Source organism: Artibeus jamaicensis, unplaced genomic scaffold (assembly GCF_021234435.1).
Source record: "Artibeus jamaicensis isolate MK-2021 breed Jamaican fruit bat unplaced genomic scaffold, CSHL_Jam_final scaffold_1964, whole genome shotgun sequence".
Lineage (NCBI taxonomy): Eukaryota > Metazoa > Chordata > Mammalia > Chiroptera > Phyllostomidae > Artibeus > Artibeus jamaicensis.
This window is the reverse complement of record NW_026522030.1, coordinates 60878027-60895785: the sequence shown is the minus strand read 5'-3', so window position 1 is coordinate 60895785 and position 17759 is coordinate 60878027.

The following is a 17759-nucleotide window of genomic DNA, read 5'->3' as shown; positions in this document are numbered from 1 at the left end:
GGGGCATGAATGATTGAAATGAATTAAGGAAAAGGGGAAATTTGGAATGGGTAAGGCTGTCAAATTAAAAGTTCACTTTTTAAAAAAGGAAGGAGTTAAAGGGTAACTTGAAGATTAATTTTGTAGAAATATCATATTTTATTATACATACTTTTCAGACATCAGAACTGTTTTGTGTTTTATAGTCTATGTGAAAGAAAAATCCAATTATTTTTAGAAAGTAAAATAGATTTGATTTGAGCTTTGATGTTAAGTTTAAAAGATACTTAATATTAACCTAACAGATTACCTATTTATCAAAAAGATAGTGAAGTTAGGCAGATTTTTCAATATCAACCAGAATGGAATACTAATATTAAAATTTATGTTTCCACATGACATTTTAGAGATTATGAAGTGATTTTCTAAGCATCAGTGCCTCAGCTATGTCACTTTCCAATGCTGTGACATTGTACAAGTTTCTTCTCAGTTTTTCATCTGTAAATGATGGCACTGACATAAAAGTTAATTTTTACTAATTACTTACTTGGACCAGACTCTGGGATATAAAGAATTTCTCATGCAGTGTATTATTTAAACTTCTTAACAAACTGATGGAATAAGAATGACTATGGTGGGTATCAATTTGTGAATGAGGAAACAGTGACTTACTGAAGGTTACACAGATAATTCACCAAGCAACTGGAATTTAAAATTGTAGAGTTCAGTCTTACTCACTGTGTCATTTTTTTCTCCTGTACAAAGAATAACTTTATAAGATATTAATCTAATAAGGGTTTTTGTTAAGGCTTAAATATAATAAATTATATAAAGTGTTTAGTCAGTTATATATTTCATATAGGTATGTGCTGGATTAATGTCGCAGTTTTTGTTATGTGACTCCTTTGGAATTCTGTAGATACTCAATAGTTAATTCTAATTTTTCCTATATGACTGAAATTGTAGTTTTAAAATCATACATTTAACAAAAAGCTTAAGTTACTTCTGCCTTTATTACATATTCAAACATATAAATGTATGACATCCATATATTTTATTCCCCATATTTTCTTTGTTTATAATGATAATTCAGGGTTTCCATCTGTTCTCTGTCATACTAACTTAAATTGAGACAATTTGCCTGTGTACTGCTTTCTTCACTATATCATCATTTGACCTGAAAATCTGTTACCAAAACCTATACTAATTGAATCATTAGACAGACTTTAATAACATATTTTAGTTCAATTGAAATATCTTCATTGCCTCTGAAGACGGTTAGAATAAAAAGCAATCATGTTTCATAATTTATAAACATGTAGGTTTCCTGTCAAGCCATTGTGTTATCATCTTCAAAGACTGAAACCTAACTACCAGAACAGATTCCTCTCTATCTGGAAGCCACACTTCAGTAGTTTAGCTAAAGTTCTGATTTCCAAAATGCCCAATCAGAGTGACCTCCAGTAGGGGTTACTCCATCTCTTTCAGAGAGCGAGTGTCCAGTGACACTGACAGAGAGATGATTTTCAACAATCATCAGTATAGATGCTGCATTAATGGCCATGTCTTTTGCTACTTCATAAGTAAAAAAGCTATGTTTCTATACCTAGTGTCTATTTCTTTGGTTGTTAATGCATGAGTTGATGAATTAAACAGTTTTTCAAATTGTTTATATCCCAGTTCTCTCGTTTACTGTCTGTTTGATCTTGGAAAAGTAATCTTTAACTCTCTATACCTTAGTACTCTCCTCACCAAAATAGAAATAATAAATTGTGCTCTCATCAAGTTGTCATAAGAATTACCCAAGTGAGTCTTAACTAACACCCGATATATGGCATATACTCCTCCATCTTCTCTCAGATCTACATTTCTCTCAGCTTCTGTATTGTTTCAGATGATAGTTATTTTTATGACTCCCTTATCTGGGAGGAGGTTTATTGTTATGTTCCCTCTGTCCCTTACTAGAGGTCTTTGTGCTCTTATTGTTCCAGAATCCTGGATACTTTTCGGTTTATTGAAACACTTTCTCTTGAGGTTGCCAAAATTTCCCACAAAATACATGAGGAGATCAATATAAAGCTGGAAAACTCAATATAATATTAGAAAACTCTCCATAATACTACCTAAATTGTCAAGAAAAGTTGATCTATTAAACACTTTGAACTGAAGATAGCTATACATAAATAAATCAACAAACCAAAACAATCATCACTAAAGCCCTGGCTGGTGTGGCTCAGTAGATTGAGCACCAACCTGCGATCCAAAGGGTTGCCAGTTTGATTTCCAGTCAGGGCACATGCCTGGGTTGCAAGCCAGGTTCCCAGTAGTGGGCATGTGAGAGGCAGTGACACACTGATGTTTCTCTCCCTCTTTCTCTCTCCTTCTCCCTCTGTCTGAAAAGAAATAGATAATTTAAAAAAAGAATTATCACTTTGACATAAATTCTACAATTTATCTTAACTTAAAAATGGCAATGAATGACCTCATGTAGTTGGAATATTAAAGTACATAGTCTTTTGAGAATGGCTTTCTTTCACCTAGCAATGCACATTTAAGACATCTCCATGTCTTTTTATGTATTAATAGCTCATTTCTTTTTAGTTCTGAATAACATTACATTGTCTGGCTGTGCCAGAGTTTATTTGTCCATTCACCTAGTGAATGGTATCTTGGATGCTTCTAAGTTTTGGCAACTATGAATAAGTGTAATATATATATATATATATATATATATATATATATATATATATTAGACTGTGCATGGATATATATATATATATATAGGCTTTTGCATGAACATCCTTTGTTTGTTCTTTTGAGTAAACAATAACAAGTGCAATTGCTAAATCATATGGTAAGGATTTCCTAAGAAATTGCAAACTGTCTTTCAAAGTAGCCATACCATTTTGAATTTCCAGAAGCAATGATTAAGAGTTCCTACTATTCCACATCCTTACCATTTGGTATTGTCAGTGTTCTGGATTTGGGCTATTTTAATATGTGTATAGAGGTATATCATTGTTGAATTTTAAGAGTTTTTTTGTATATTTAGGATTAAATAAATCCCTTTATTAAATATGCCCTTTGCAAATATTTTCTCATATCCATGACTTGTCTTCTCATTCATTTGACATTGCCTTTAGTAGAACAGTTTTTAATTTAATGAGATCCAGTTTATCATTTTTTATGGACTGTGCTTTTGGCATTATATCTAAAAAGACATTACCAAACCAAAGGTCACCTGGGTTTTTTCCTATGTTATCTTTTATGAATTTATAGTTTTGTATTTTACATTTGGGCCAGCAATTTATTTTCTCCCTTGTATTGCCTTTGCTCCTTTAACAGTGATCTAGCGACTATATTTATTTGGGTCTATTTGGGGATCTCTATTCTGTTTCATTGGTGTATTTGTCTATTTTTGCAAGTTCCACATTGTTTTGATTACTATAGCTTCATAAAAAAATTATTGAGACCTAGTAGTACCCATCCTCTACCTGTTTTTCTTCTTCAGTATTGTGTTGGCTATTCTGAGGTTCTTTGCCCTTCCATAGAATGACTTTGTCAATATCTACAAAAATAATTTTCTGGGATTTAATTGACATTATGTTGAATCTATAGATTAAGTTGAGAAAAACTGACATATTGATAATTTGACTCTTCCTGTCCATAACCTGGAACACCTCTCCATCTATTTAGTCTTTGATTACTTTCATCTGAGTTTTGTAGTTTTATTCATATATATCTTGTACACATTTCTGTTATATTTTTACGTATGTATTTTTAAAAGATTTTATTTACTTATTTTTAGAGAGAGGGGAAGGGAAGGAGAAACAGAGAGACAGAAACATCAATGTGTGCTTGCCTTTCGCATGACCTTCCCTGGAGACCTGGACAGCCATCTAGGTATGTGCCCTGACTGGGAATCGAATTGGCAACCTTTTGGTTCACAGGCTGGTGCTCAATCCATTGAGCTGCACCAGCCAGGGCTATTTTTTTGGTGCTAAATTAAACATTTTTGTGTTTTCAACTTCAAATTCCAATTGTTCATTGATTTTATCTAAGAAAGCAGTGGAGGGCTTCTTGTATATTAACCTTGTAGCCAACAACCTCATTCCAGTTGCTAATTAGTTCCCAGAAGTCTTTCTGTGTGTGTGTGTGTGCGTGTGTGATTCTTTAGGATTTTCTACATAGATAGTCATGTCATATATGAACAAATACAATATCTGATCTTTATTTTCAAATCTGTATATCTTTCACTTCTTTATTTTATCTTATTGCCTTAAGTAGGATTTCCAGTATGTTGTTCAATAAGAGCGGTGAAAGCAGACATCCTTGCTTTGTTTTATCATATATTAATTTTGCTATAGAATTGTTATGCATATTCCCTATTAAGTTAAAGAAATATTCTTTCAGGTTTTTCATCATAAATGGATCATATATTATGTCATATGTATGTTCTAATACATGAGGTCTGTCCAGGAGATATCCAGCCATGTAATATGAAAAATAAAGGCATTTGTTGAAGAAGATACCAGATACAAGAAACATTGTACAAAGGACAATGATGCTTAAGTCACTTTCATAGTAGGCACCTTGGTACCTCACACTGTTCTCCCAGTTACTATCAGCTGCCCCATCATATTTTCCTGAGTCTCATCAATGGTCTGACGTCTCTTCCCTTTCACAGGTGATTTTAGTTTTGGGAAAAACTAGAAGTCACAGGGTGCCAAATCTAGGCACTAGACTGAGTCACCTAGGTGATTTGATGTTTTGCCAAAAGGCTCTGCATGAGATGAAATGCATGAGTGGACACATTGTTGTGATGAAGCTGCCACTCACCAGTGCCCGTTGCTGCAGCCTCTGAATGATCAAAATATTTTCTGTGGAGGAATGTTCAAGCTTAACTGAAAATTTGATGCAGATTCGTTGCTCTACTCACTCAGTAATTTTGAATTCAAGGGCCACACATACACATTCTCACTCAATGGTATCTGCTACCCTCCACTGAGTAGTTCAGTGAAGTCATTACTGTTCACACATGCACATTCCAGTTTTCTCTACTTGGCTGCCAGGTTACACTGATGTTGTACAAACCATTCTCATTATATTAACAATGGCTGGACTTTTTCTAGACAGACCTCATATCTACTAGTATAATTATATGATTTTCTTAGGGGGAAAAGGTAACCACATATAATTCAAAATTCTTTACAACCCTTCACTTAATGATATTGTTCCTAAAGGTTAAAAGATGCTAGGATTCTCTTCCTATCCAGGGATATATGTACTGTAAGACAAAGGCTGTGTTTTTTGTTATTCATGTACTGACCATGGTAAATACATCAGAGTGGACAGATGGATAAAGCGATTATCATATGTCATCAGTTGGAAAATACACTACAATTTCAAAAATACTAAAATGTGATTATGCATGCATACTATAATTAGTGAACTATTTTACTAGTATCTAAATATTCAAATAAAAATTTAACAACCATACTTTATAATTAGCAGAAAACAATTCTGCCAAACCCTTGAGAGCATTACATCTAGAAACTGGTTTAAATATAAATTTTAAAGATAAGTAGAGAATCTTAAAAGCATCTAGAAGAAAGGAGAGAGTTACTTACACAAGAGTGCCCATAAGGCTATCAGCTGATTTCTCAAAAGAAATTTTACAGGCAAGAAGGGGCTGGAAAGAAGTATTTGAAGTCATGAAAGGCAAGGACCTACATCCAAGATTACTCTATGCATCAAAGCTTTCATTTAGAATAGAAGATCGACAAAATGCTTCCAAGATAAGATAAAGTTAAAGGAGTTCATCATCACCAAGCCCTTATTATATGAAATGTAAAAGTGACTTATCTAAGAAATAAAAAAAGATAAAAAACTATGAACAGTAAAAGGACAACAAAATCACAATTATCAACAACTGAACCTAAAAACAAAAACTAAGCAAACAACTAAAACAAGAACAGAACCAGAGAAATGGACATCACATGGAAGATTATCAGTGGAGAGGGGGGAAAGAATGATGGTAAAAAGGTATGGGGAATAAGAAGCACAATTATACAGGGGGAGGTTAAGAATAGTACAGGAAGCAGAGAAGCCAAAGAACTCACATGTACCCATGGACATGAATTAAGAGGGGAGAGAATGCTGGAGGGTGGGTGCATGCAGGGCAGAGAGTGGATAAAGGGGAGAAAAATTTGGAAAACTGTTATAACATAATCAATAAAATATAGAAAAAATATAAATTTTAAAAACAGATTGCATCAAAAATGCCAATGATGAAAAGGGATCCTTTTTAAATGAAATTGGTGAATACAGGCTATAAATAGAAAATTACAAGACAAATTCTTACACATACATATTCTTACCACAAAACTTTAATTATGATCTAAACACCATGGAAATCATTCTCAAATGTGATGAAATATTACAAGGCTGGATGAAACAGTTAATGTATAAGAGTGATTAAATGTTAGGTTTGTTTTTTCAATTTTTATTTAAATTTGATACGATGATGTGGTTGGTACACTAAATAAAATAAATTGCAAAACCTAAGGGAAAAAGGACAAAGTAAGTAAAATAAATAATATATTTGCTTCTGTCTTTTCTAAAAGCTCAACAAGAGCAGAGAGTGCCACTGGGAGAAAATTGGGGGATCTCTTCCAGGAAGACTTATTATGCCACTTAGATTTTATGGTACCAGAGCTACTGCTTCACATGGGATTTGGTGGTGGAGATGCTGGTTACTAGCTTATTTGGATCAATCAGTAATCCAAATTACATAGGCAATAACCCAAATTCTAAGAAAATAAAATATTTTTATGTCAACATTGAATCCATTGGTACATTGTATTTATTGTGGAGATGGAGATGGTATGAATAGGAAAAGGGGCAAGATTGCCCACAGGAGGTTTGGTGGGAAATTGGTGAGCAACTGAGCACCCAAAATGCAAGTAGATTTGGTACAAAGACTGTAAAAACCCTGAGATTGAACATAAACAGGATGATGTTAGCCCCTTGACAAATGTTTTCCTTTCAGACAGAGCACCTGTTCAAAGGGACCATCTAAAGCCTGTTATCTTAAGTAACAATCTACCTGACTGCAATGCATAATGCAAAGCCATGCTTGGTTAAGGATGGCTTAATCAAGCCTTGGTTAAGGCTTGGTTAAGCCATTTGCAGTACCTTGTATAGATGATGATTATTTGCATTTTCTTTGGAGGTAAAAATGGTTGTTATGCTTGACAATGTTATATATAAAGCAATGTTATATAGAAAGCAATGTACTAGTTTTAGCATGTTTGGCTTATGCCAAACCTGCTTCTTAGCTCCTCTGATCTGCTCCAAAATGATCACGATTCTCAGAGCATTTATAAAGTCATGGCACCTTATCTCTTGTGAATGCAATAACAAGCAAACACAACTCCGGACATTGTTATGATGTAAATTTACATGATGTACATGATGCTACAAGAGTGAATAAAAAAGTCAATTTTAACTAATCTACAGGAATAATTATTTTATTAAGAAGGTACATGAATGTCGCATTATGAAACGTAACTAGTGGAGGTGGGAGAGGAGAAGAGGATGTGGGGCACAGGAAGTGGCGTGTGCAAAAAGCAATGGTAGAGGGTGGGGGGAAATGTAGTATTGCACGACATTTATTATTTACGTAAGTAGTCAGGTACTATTTCTGAGTACCACTCACCAGGATTTCACAAGCACTAAAAATTCAAGAAGATTCGATTAAGACTTTCTTATCCCACTATTCTATGTCATATACCGAAGCTTAGGTCCCCTTTGTTAAAAACTAATATCCACAGGGAAACTAGGAGTAGAAGATGGCATTCTCAAAGCCATCATTAGTAAAGACATTTTTGTCTCTGTTTCTTGTTCTCTTAGATGAGTAACTATTAATAGCTATCTATAGGATTTGACCTTTTATTACATATTATTTTAGAGATAAGCAACTGAGAAGTTGTAGGTAAAACATTGCCATGTTTAACATTATGCCCAGTGCTAAGGGTTTGCCATCAGTAATGCTTGTTCAAAATCCAGCACTATGAACTATTTTATTCATAATCTTTGAAACATGAAAAAAAATCATATAGAAAGTATCATAATCTAATCTTGCTACCAACACATTTATATATAATTATTATTTTAAAACTATTTCTTCTCCTTTTCTTAATGTAGACATATGGAGAAATTATTAAAAGGATACCAGAAACAGAAAGATTTTAATCTGAGTTCCGAGTATGCTTTTTATATGATATTATAATGAAAATTGTACAACACCTATGTATTCATTTAATTCATTAACAAAATGAGGTTGTATAGATTAAATAAATTAATGAATATAAACTTACTAGTATAATTTCAGCCACATATTGAGTACTCAACAAAAGTTAGCTATTAAAAATTACTGTTATTCTTATTTCTATATTGTGCCTTTAATTAAAATGAACAAGGATATTATACATTGTAGGTATACCACGTATCAGTCTAAACCAATGCATCATGCTCTTACAGTGTGGGTATGGCCAACCCAGTGATAGCAATTGGGAGAACCTGGTGTTAGTCAACTTTGAAATAAATACAGTTTGGAGTCTTTGCCATCCAGAGCTCATCATTATGGGTTAAAATTATAATAAGATCTGGAGAGAAAAGTGATCATAACTAAGATATTTATTCTTTTGCTTTGATAATTTCTAATGGGGAACTACTCAAGAAGAGAAGCCAGCACTTTCTGTATTTGTTCATAAACTTGCTACCCATTTTGCCTGTTTGTGAAATCAAATTAATTCTATTCTAAATTTTACAGTGTAAATTCTTATAATGAAAGGTGATATCTGAGAAGCAAGAAATCAGACCCATTTGAATATGTATCTATAAACATGGATCCAAACCATACATCTTGCACACATTTCATGATGCTTTTCCTTGTGTACCTTAGATTTTAATATATATTGTTTCATGACAACAAATTCCATGTTAACGGAACTACAATGGCAAGAATGAATACCACAAAGACCTAGACAAGAAAATTATGCAGCCTCTTCTAAATTGAATGCAATCTGAAAAGAGTAATAAGTATAGATTTCATTGCTGAAATCCCTGTTCACTTCTCAAAATAAGACCTTTATTTTTGTAGGTGTTTATTTATATAATAATACAATATTTTTCAGACACAGTTACCATAATTAAATATTTGTATATTGTGTTTTCATTTAACAAGATATCACATATACCCACATTTATATTTTCATATATAAGAAAAATTGTAATTGTTTGCATAACATTGCTCTGAGTGCATCATCCATCATGCCTTTAACAAACCCTTGAATACTGTATGTATAAATTATTCACATTTTCTACTATAAATAACATTGTACTAACCATAATTGTTACATTTTTTCACATTTGCATGAGTATTTTTTATGTCCTTAATATTCGCTAGTGTAAATAAAATGCAGTTTTCTTATAGGATACTTTCCTGCTCTATATTCAAAGCATTAAAAATGTGCATGCCTATGAAATCATACATTCCCTTAATTCATTATTTCACTTACACTTTTATTAAGTGCTTCCCTTATTATATAAAGTCATGTATAAACTGATTCATATGATACTTTACATATGCATGTGGGCTTTTCTGTGGTTTTTTTTGCTATTCTTTTTTTTATTAGTCTATTTTCCCAGCTTGTCCATTTAACATTTCTTTTTTTCAAAAAGTTCTCATTTATTATTACATTTTATTCTTATGAGTAAAATTTACAATCCTTTACTTATATTCTAAAAAATGCATTGTCAATTTAAATAATTATGATTTTTCATTTATATCTATGTTCAGAGACACTTGGAATTCTAAAAAAGTTACTATTTCAACTACTATTGATCGTTCCTTGTACCTATTTAGAACTGTTTTCCTGAATTTCACTCTGACTTTGTTGGTTTCTATTCTGGTATTTGGTAACAGCAAGTATCACTGTCTTATAGTTGAACACTTACACTTCACAGCATGATTTCCAAACTGTGTCCTGTGGACAGTTCTGTGGACAGAACACAGTTTGTATGATTTTCATAGATTTTACAAATTTCCCCTCATTTTCACTGAAGTGAAATTAAAATCAAATGGGGAGAACTTATGTGACCAAATTTATTTTAGGAGAAGGTATTTTCTTCTGTTACACTCTAATACACTTCTGTTACACTTGTTCTGCTCTAATGGATTGATTTCTTTCATATATGACACTAATCTTCAAAAGGACAAATAAGCAAAGGACACTACTTCCCCTTTATACAAACGATGAATCTTACTATTCTTTTACATTGAGTCTGGATTTGGCCTCAGAATTCTTCTCAACATGTTGCCGTTGTCAGGATAGTTATTAGCATGGTACTGGAGTTGTCAAATCTAATAAAATTTAAATGATATTTATGCCTATACTCTGTTCTCTGCCTTCATGTTTAAATTTTATAGGGCGGGTATATGTATAGAGGTGTATTTCGCTATTGACTCTGAACATATATTATTATTCCTTTAACTGATCACAATGTCTTGCCTTCTTAAAAAATCATACCTTAATAGGAAATTAAAATATTCTTATATTATTTGATAAAACTATTATTTGGGTACATAGACATAAACACTACATGTTCTCCTTTCTTCACTCTTACTTTTTGAAAAATTTGTATGCAGTGAAATTTACAAGTGGAATACAGGTTTATGAGTATTGAAAATGTACAGTGTTGTATATACTGCAGTCAAGATTCAGAACAGTTCCATCCTTACCTTCCACCCAGATTCATTCTTGTAGCCCCTCTGTGGTCCACTCATCTCACCCATCCTAACTTCTGGAAACTATTGACCTATTCTGCATTCCTGTTGCTTCACCTATGCTAATATGTTAAAAAATGTTTAAAGATGTCCTGGAGGTTCCTCAGCCTCTCCTCATTTTTTTGAATTCTTGTTTCTTCATTCTTTTCTGTTTGGTCATTTTTTCTTTCCTTCTGGTCTACTCCCTTGATTTGAGTCCCAGTCTCCTTTCCATTACTATTGGTTTCCTGTGCATTACCGTTATCACCAAGCCCTTATTATATGAAACGTTAAAGGGACTTACCTAAGAAAAAGAAGATAAAAAAAGTTGAACAGTGAAAGGACAGTAAACTCACAGTTATCAACAACCACACCTAAAACAAAAGCAAATTAAGAGGACAGCTAGATCAAGAGTGAACCATAGAAATGAAGATCACGTGGAGGATTAGCAACAGGGGAGTGGGAGAAGGAGAAGGGGGAGAAGGTACAGAAAATAAGTAGCATAGACAGTAGATAGAAAATAGATAGGGGGAGGGTAAAAGTAGTAGGGGAAATACAGAATCTAAAGAATTTGAGACACGTGGTCATGAACTAAAGGGGGGATGGTGGGGGAAGGGTATGCAGGGTGGAGGGGAATGGAGGGGGCAATGGAACAAATGTAATGGCATAATCAATAAAAAAAGTTAAAAAAAAGAATCATATAGTGTATAGTTCTTGTTTCTGACTTCTTTCACTTAGAAAAATTAATTGGAATTCATCTATATTTTACATGTTTTGATACTTCATTCTTTTTTATTGCTAAGTAGTATTTGATTATAACAGTTTATCCATTTACCTGTTGAGGGTCATTTGGACTGTTATACTTTTTGGCAATTATAAACAGCTCTTTAAACTTTAGAATACAGATTTTTGTATAAACTTAAGTTTTCATTTCTCTTGGATAAAGGAGTAGAATCGTTTGACAATATAAGTTAAGGTTTAAGTGTACAAGAAACTGCCATATTATTTTCCAAAGTAGCTACAGCATTTTGCATCTTCACTAAAATACATGAAAGTTATGAATGTTCCACATGCTTTCCAGAGCTTGATATTTCACTTAGAAATAATTTACTCCCTATTTTACAAATAATGCTAACAATTTGCATTTTTAATGTTTAATTATAGACAGGAAATTTGAATTGAGGTACAGACTGTTAAAGGTAGATTAAATACTTGTTGCAAAGGAAGATGACTGATAATCTTTCAGAGAGGTCATTGCGATAGTACATACAATCATATTTTTAAAGCAAGAAGTTTGGGGTAAGTTCACTTAGCAATTATGTAACATGCACCTTACACAATCAGCAGTTCTGTACTGTGACCAGATAATGTATTTTCAAATTAGATATGTTCAAAATGAAAAGTTGTATTAGGTGTAACATTCTCTGTTTAGTATATACAAATTATCATAGAGATAATTTATATATACTCTATAAAATGTAGAATTTTTTTATAGTTAATATATGGTGATGGTAAGGAACAAAGAGTTCACATTTTTTGGACCTATAGTGTTATATATGCTGTAAGTAATTTTCCATAGGTGTCACATAAACCTATGAATGTATATTAATATTTTTAAGAAAAACATTCTGCTACACTGGAAGAATTTTCCTACTATAATAAGAAGTTCATGCTACAAACAATTGGGACATTAACTTTTAAGTACTAGAAATACATTGAAACAGCAAACAAAAAATATCTCACTTATTTTTATAGTAGAAAATTACATATACTTATGAGAATGTAAAAACTTTATGAAAAGCTTTTTCTACATTTATTGATATGATCATGTAATTTTTGTCTTTGCTTTTGTTTATGTGATGTATTACTCCAAAATATACAAAGAACTTACACGACTCCACTCTAAGAAGACAAGCAACCCAATTAAAAAGTGGGCAAAGGACTTGAACAGATACTTCAATGAGGACACACAGAGGATCCAGCAAAACATAAAAAGATGCTAAATATTTCTAGCTGTTAGAGAAATGCAAATTAAACCCACAATGAGATACCACTTTACATGAGTCAGAATGGCCATTATAAACAAAGCAACAAATAACAAGTGTTGGAGAGGTTGTGGAGAAGGGACCCTAATCCATTGTTGGTGGGATTGCAGACTGGTACAACCACTGTGGAAAACAGTATGGAATTTTCTAAAAAAAACTAAAAATGGACCTGTATTTTGATCCAGCAATTCTACTGCTGGGATTATATCCTAAGAACCCTGAAGCACCAATTCAAAAGAACCTGTGCACCCCAATGTTCGTAGCAGCACAATTTACAATAGCCAACAGCTGGAAGCAACCTAGGTGCCTGTCAGTAAATGAATGGATCAAAAATTATGGTACATATACACAAAGGACTTCTATGCAGCAGAAAGAAAGAAGGAGCTCCTACCCTTTGCAACAGCATGGATGGAACTGGAAAGCATTATGCTGAGTGAAATAAGCTAGGCGGTGAGAGATAAATACCATATGATCTCACCTTTAACAGGAAGCTAAACAACAAAACAAACAAGCAAGCAAAATATGACCAAAGACACTGAAATAGAGAACAAGGGGACAGTGACCAGAGGGGAGAGGGAGGGAATTTCAGGGGAAAAGGGGAAGGATTCACAGGAACAAGTGTAAAGGACACATGGACAAAAACTAGGGGGGTAGAAATGGGAGGGAGGTGGGGAGCACTGGGGGGGGGGGGTGGGCTGGGATGAGAGTAAAAGACAGAAAACTGTACTTGAACAATAATTAAATAAATTTTTAAAATAATGCAAAGATTTAAGGGAATATATTTTGGAAATGAGAAAGATATCATTTCTGCACATTTTCACTTTTACAGATTGTTTCTAATTATTTATTTTAATATCTTCAAAATATGTTGTGCTGCTGTCCTCATGCTTCTTTTTGATCTTGCCTACTAGTCCCAGAAGTCCAGTGAATGTCCCATTGTCAGTTATTGCTTAGTCCTATCCTATTCAGAGTGAACGTTGCCATTTGCTGCAATCTAAATTATTTTCTTTGTTGGGAATAGCTGGTTTTACTTAATTATTCTTTATTTTTTGTTATTTCCATCTTTAATTTCCTAGCTTCTTCAAAGAGCTAGGAACTTGGAAGAAAAAAGAACTTGGATTTTGATTTAGAAATGAGAATTATAAATAAGTCACCATGCTCCACTTTATAATAAGTACATATTTTAAATAATTAAATATATTTTATTTCTTGTTAACCATTTTTTAACTTGGAGATAATCTTCAGCTTCAGAAATTGATGTGAGTCTCATGAACCACCAACATATCTGAATAAAGATGACCTCTTGGTTAATAGAAGTAATTTGAGTTTATTGTATTTTTGAGATAAGTACAATTTTCCACTTTTTATTGGTAGGTTATTAATCAATATATATCAAAGTGTGAAGACTTTTATCCCTCCCACTGCTTCTGACTTGGTTGACCTGATTTATATCTTTGTTGTACTAAACTAATTCAAATAATTTGCTGCATTGGTTAAAAGAAATGATTTCAGTGAAAATATTCAAATGAGCAAAAGAAGTTTCAGAGGCGAATATGTTCTTTCCTAAACCCGAATTCAGCACTGCAGGCCTTGTTGGCACTTTATAGCAAAACACTTAGCTGTGATCAATTATAGCTTTCTCAGTAAAATCCCAGAGCTCATCTCTAGGAAGAACATGTGGTTAAAGCAAAGGGGTGGAGGGGTGATGGATGTTAAAAATTGCTTAGCTGAGTCTGACATTTTATCTCTTAAATATTAATTATACTGTGGGTTTCTTCCTATTTACATACCTAAGTGTTTGCTTGGGACATAAATGGCACTAAATTGTCTTGAGAAAGTCATAGAGCAGCTTTGTTAGATAAAACTTCTTGCAGCTGGTAATTTTTGGCAATTAATATTATGAATGCTAATGTGATGGGGAAAAGGGAAGGCACTTCCAGGATGCCACTTATCTCTGTAAAATGAAAGAAAATGTCAGAAGTGGTGAGCCTGCTGAGAGTATTACTTCTGGGAAGGAAATAGATAGCAAATGTTAAAATTATCATATTTATGGACAGGCAAGAATTTTTAAACTGGGGTATCTAATAAATAGTCTAGCAAACAGAGTTTATTTAAATATTATTAAATGCTTGTTTTGGATTGTTTTATATAACAATGAGAGAATTTTTAAATTTATACTGAATATATACTATATGGTGCAAAGTAAGAATTGAAAGCAGATTCACAGAAATTAGCCCATTTGATTATTTTAATAATTAGTGAGGTATTAGGGGGCAATACTTTTGATGCTTACAATCAATATATGAGATAAACATTAAAGTGAGATATATATTATGAGAAAGCTGTGCTTGATAGAAAAGTGTAGAAGCCTAAAATTACAAGGGAAAAATTAGCAGAGCTACTGGAATCTGTATATTTCAGCAATATTAGAATTGTCATCATAACTTTCAGAGGAGTTACATTCTCTTATCTTTTCCAAGTAATTTTTTTTTAAAGTAGCTATACTGTGACTGCTCATTAAGCTGGGGAACTTGAACCAGATTAACTCTTCACTGGAAAAGATGTAGGTAGAGAGCAGTAACAATTTTTACATTTGAGTTGTGATAATTTACAAATGAAAATATATGATCATTCACGCAGTTCTCATTTATGATTTGAAGAATGCTTACTTTCAGCTTATGTGAGTGTCTTCGAGATTTCAAATTACCAAGCAAGTTAATTTTGTAAGTACTTAGTAAATGCATATTTTTAAATACCCCATATTGCATTTTTGACTCAGGTATAAGCTTCACTTATGGTGATTCTGAGACAATAGTATCTTCATCAGTAAGGAAGAAAGAATTCTTTACATATCAAACACAATGATAAGTATAACTATATTTTACCTAGCTACTTTCCTATGCTCATTTGTATGTGACAACATAATGATGAGAAATGCTACTGAAATAAAATAAACATTTCTAATATTGTGTCATAGTTTAAATTCCCACTTCTAATTATTCTGTCTCATAATTTCCAGAAGCATTTTCACAAGTGGCATGGCATGTACACTAATTCTTTTCTATTAAGCATAGTTGCTATATTAAAAAAACATATAAAAAGTGGTAAGTTAAGAATTCTTTTTGTTTTAACTCATCAAGCCTTTATTGAACATCTGCTCAGTATTTTCAGATCTGTAAGGAAAAGGGAATCAATAGTAGATTCTGAATTAAAGAACTTACTTATTTTTTCAGAAACAAATTTGTAAATGTGAACAAATTAAAATTTAAACACATGTAGGAATTTTAAAAGATATATGCAAGACAACATACCATAAAAAGTTGATTTGAATAGTAAATAAGGATAAAACAATGGAATTATTTCTGGTTCCGTAGCTCTAAGCTTAGATAGTGCAAGGTTGATAGGATGCTGTACTTTAGAATGTATCATTGGATGCCTGAAATTCCTCTGGAAAGAGAAAAAACACCTTATGAAATGTTCAGAGTTATAGTAAAATCTTAATAAGTAAAAATTTTTATTTTGATTAATTATCATAGCAAAAATTTTATATTACTCCAGGTAAATGGATAAATTATAAAATAGAATGCCCCATGTCTTAGTCTGCATGGGCTGCTATACCAAGATTGGGTGGCTTAAACAGTAGAAATTTATTTTTCACCATGCTGGAGTCTGGAAAGTCCCATAATCTTGGTTATTAGCTAATTTGTTTTTTGTGAGAACTGTCTTGCTGTCTTGTTTATATCTTCACATAGGGAAGGATGGGGACAGAAATAGTGAAAGAGGGAGACACTGGATATTTTTTTCTAAATTCAAGATAAAATACAATCTCAATCAAAATCCCAGTAATCTTTTCTGTACTGTAGAAATCAATTTTTATATATTTCTAAAATTCATAGGGAAAGGCAAAGGACCAAGACACACTACTTTGTAAAAGAGAAAGTTGAAGGAGTAAATGACTTTGACTACAACACTTACTATAAAAACACGCGAATAAGTACAAGGAATATTAGCACAAAGTAGATAAATGCAACAGAAAAGAAAGTATAGAACAAATAATTGATCTTCAAAGAAGGTTCAAAAGCAATTTAGGGGAAAAAAGGATATTGTTTTAACTCAATATTGCTGCAGCAAATGGGTATCCATATTTAAAAAGAACTTCTAAAAATTAACTGAAGGTTGATTATATTATATTAATAAGAAACCAAAAACTATAAAAATTACAGAATGAAACATAGGCAAATCATGTATCTGTATAAAGTAAATATTTCCTATGTACAACACCAAAATAAGAACCAGTTAAAAATAAATTGAAATTTTCAGCTTCATTAAAAATTAGCTTTTCTCTGGAAAAGCCATCAAAAAGATAAGACCAATATAGGAATACTATATTCACAAATATTTTCAATCCAGGACTTTCTGAGAATACATGAAAAATTTCAAAACAGTAACAAGATGACAAATTATATGAACATAAATTAAATATATGTTTATATGGCTGACAACAGAGAAGATACCTCTGCATATTTATTATATTACTATTGACTATACCAAGTGTTGGTAAGGATATAAAGGAAATGGAATTTAGGTTCTGCCTCTTCTAGTGAGAATAGAAAATACAAATCATCACATTATATAAGTTTGGCTATCCCTTAATAAGTTTAATGTCCATGAAGTGGGTCTGTAGGAAACAGAAGGAAAGAAGAGAGAAGGGCTAGGGAGAGAGAGAAACACAAGTGGACATGCATGCACTTGCATGCTCTGGTTTCTTCTTATAAAAATGCTAATGACCTTACCTTTCTGACCTTATCCAAATCAAATATATCCCAAGGACATATCTCCAAATATCATCAAATTGGAGGTTAGGGTTTCAACATGGGAATTTGGGAGGAACACAACCAGTTCAC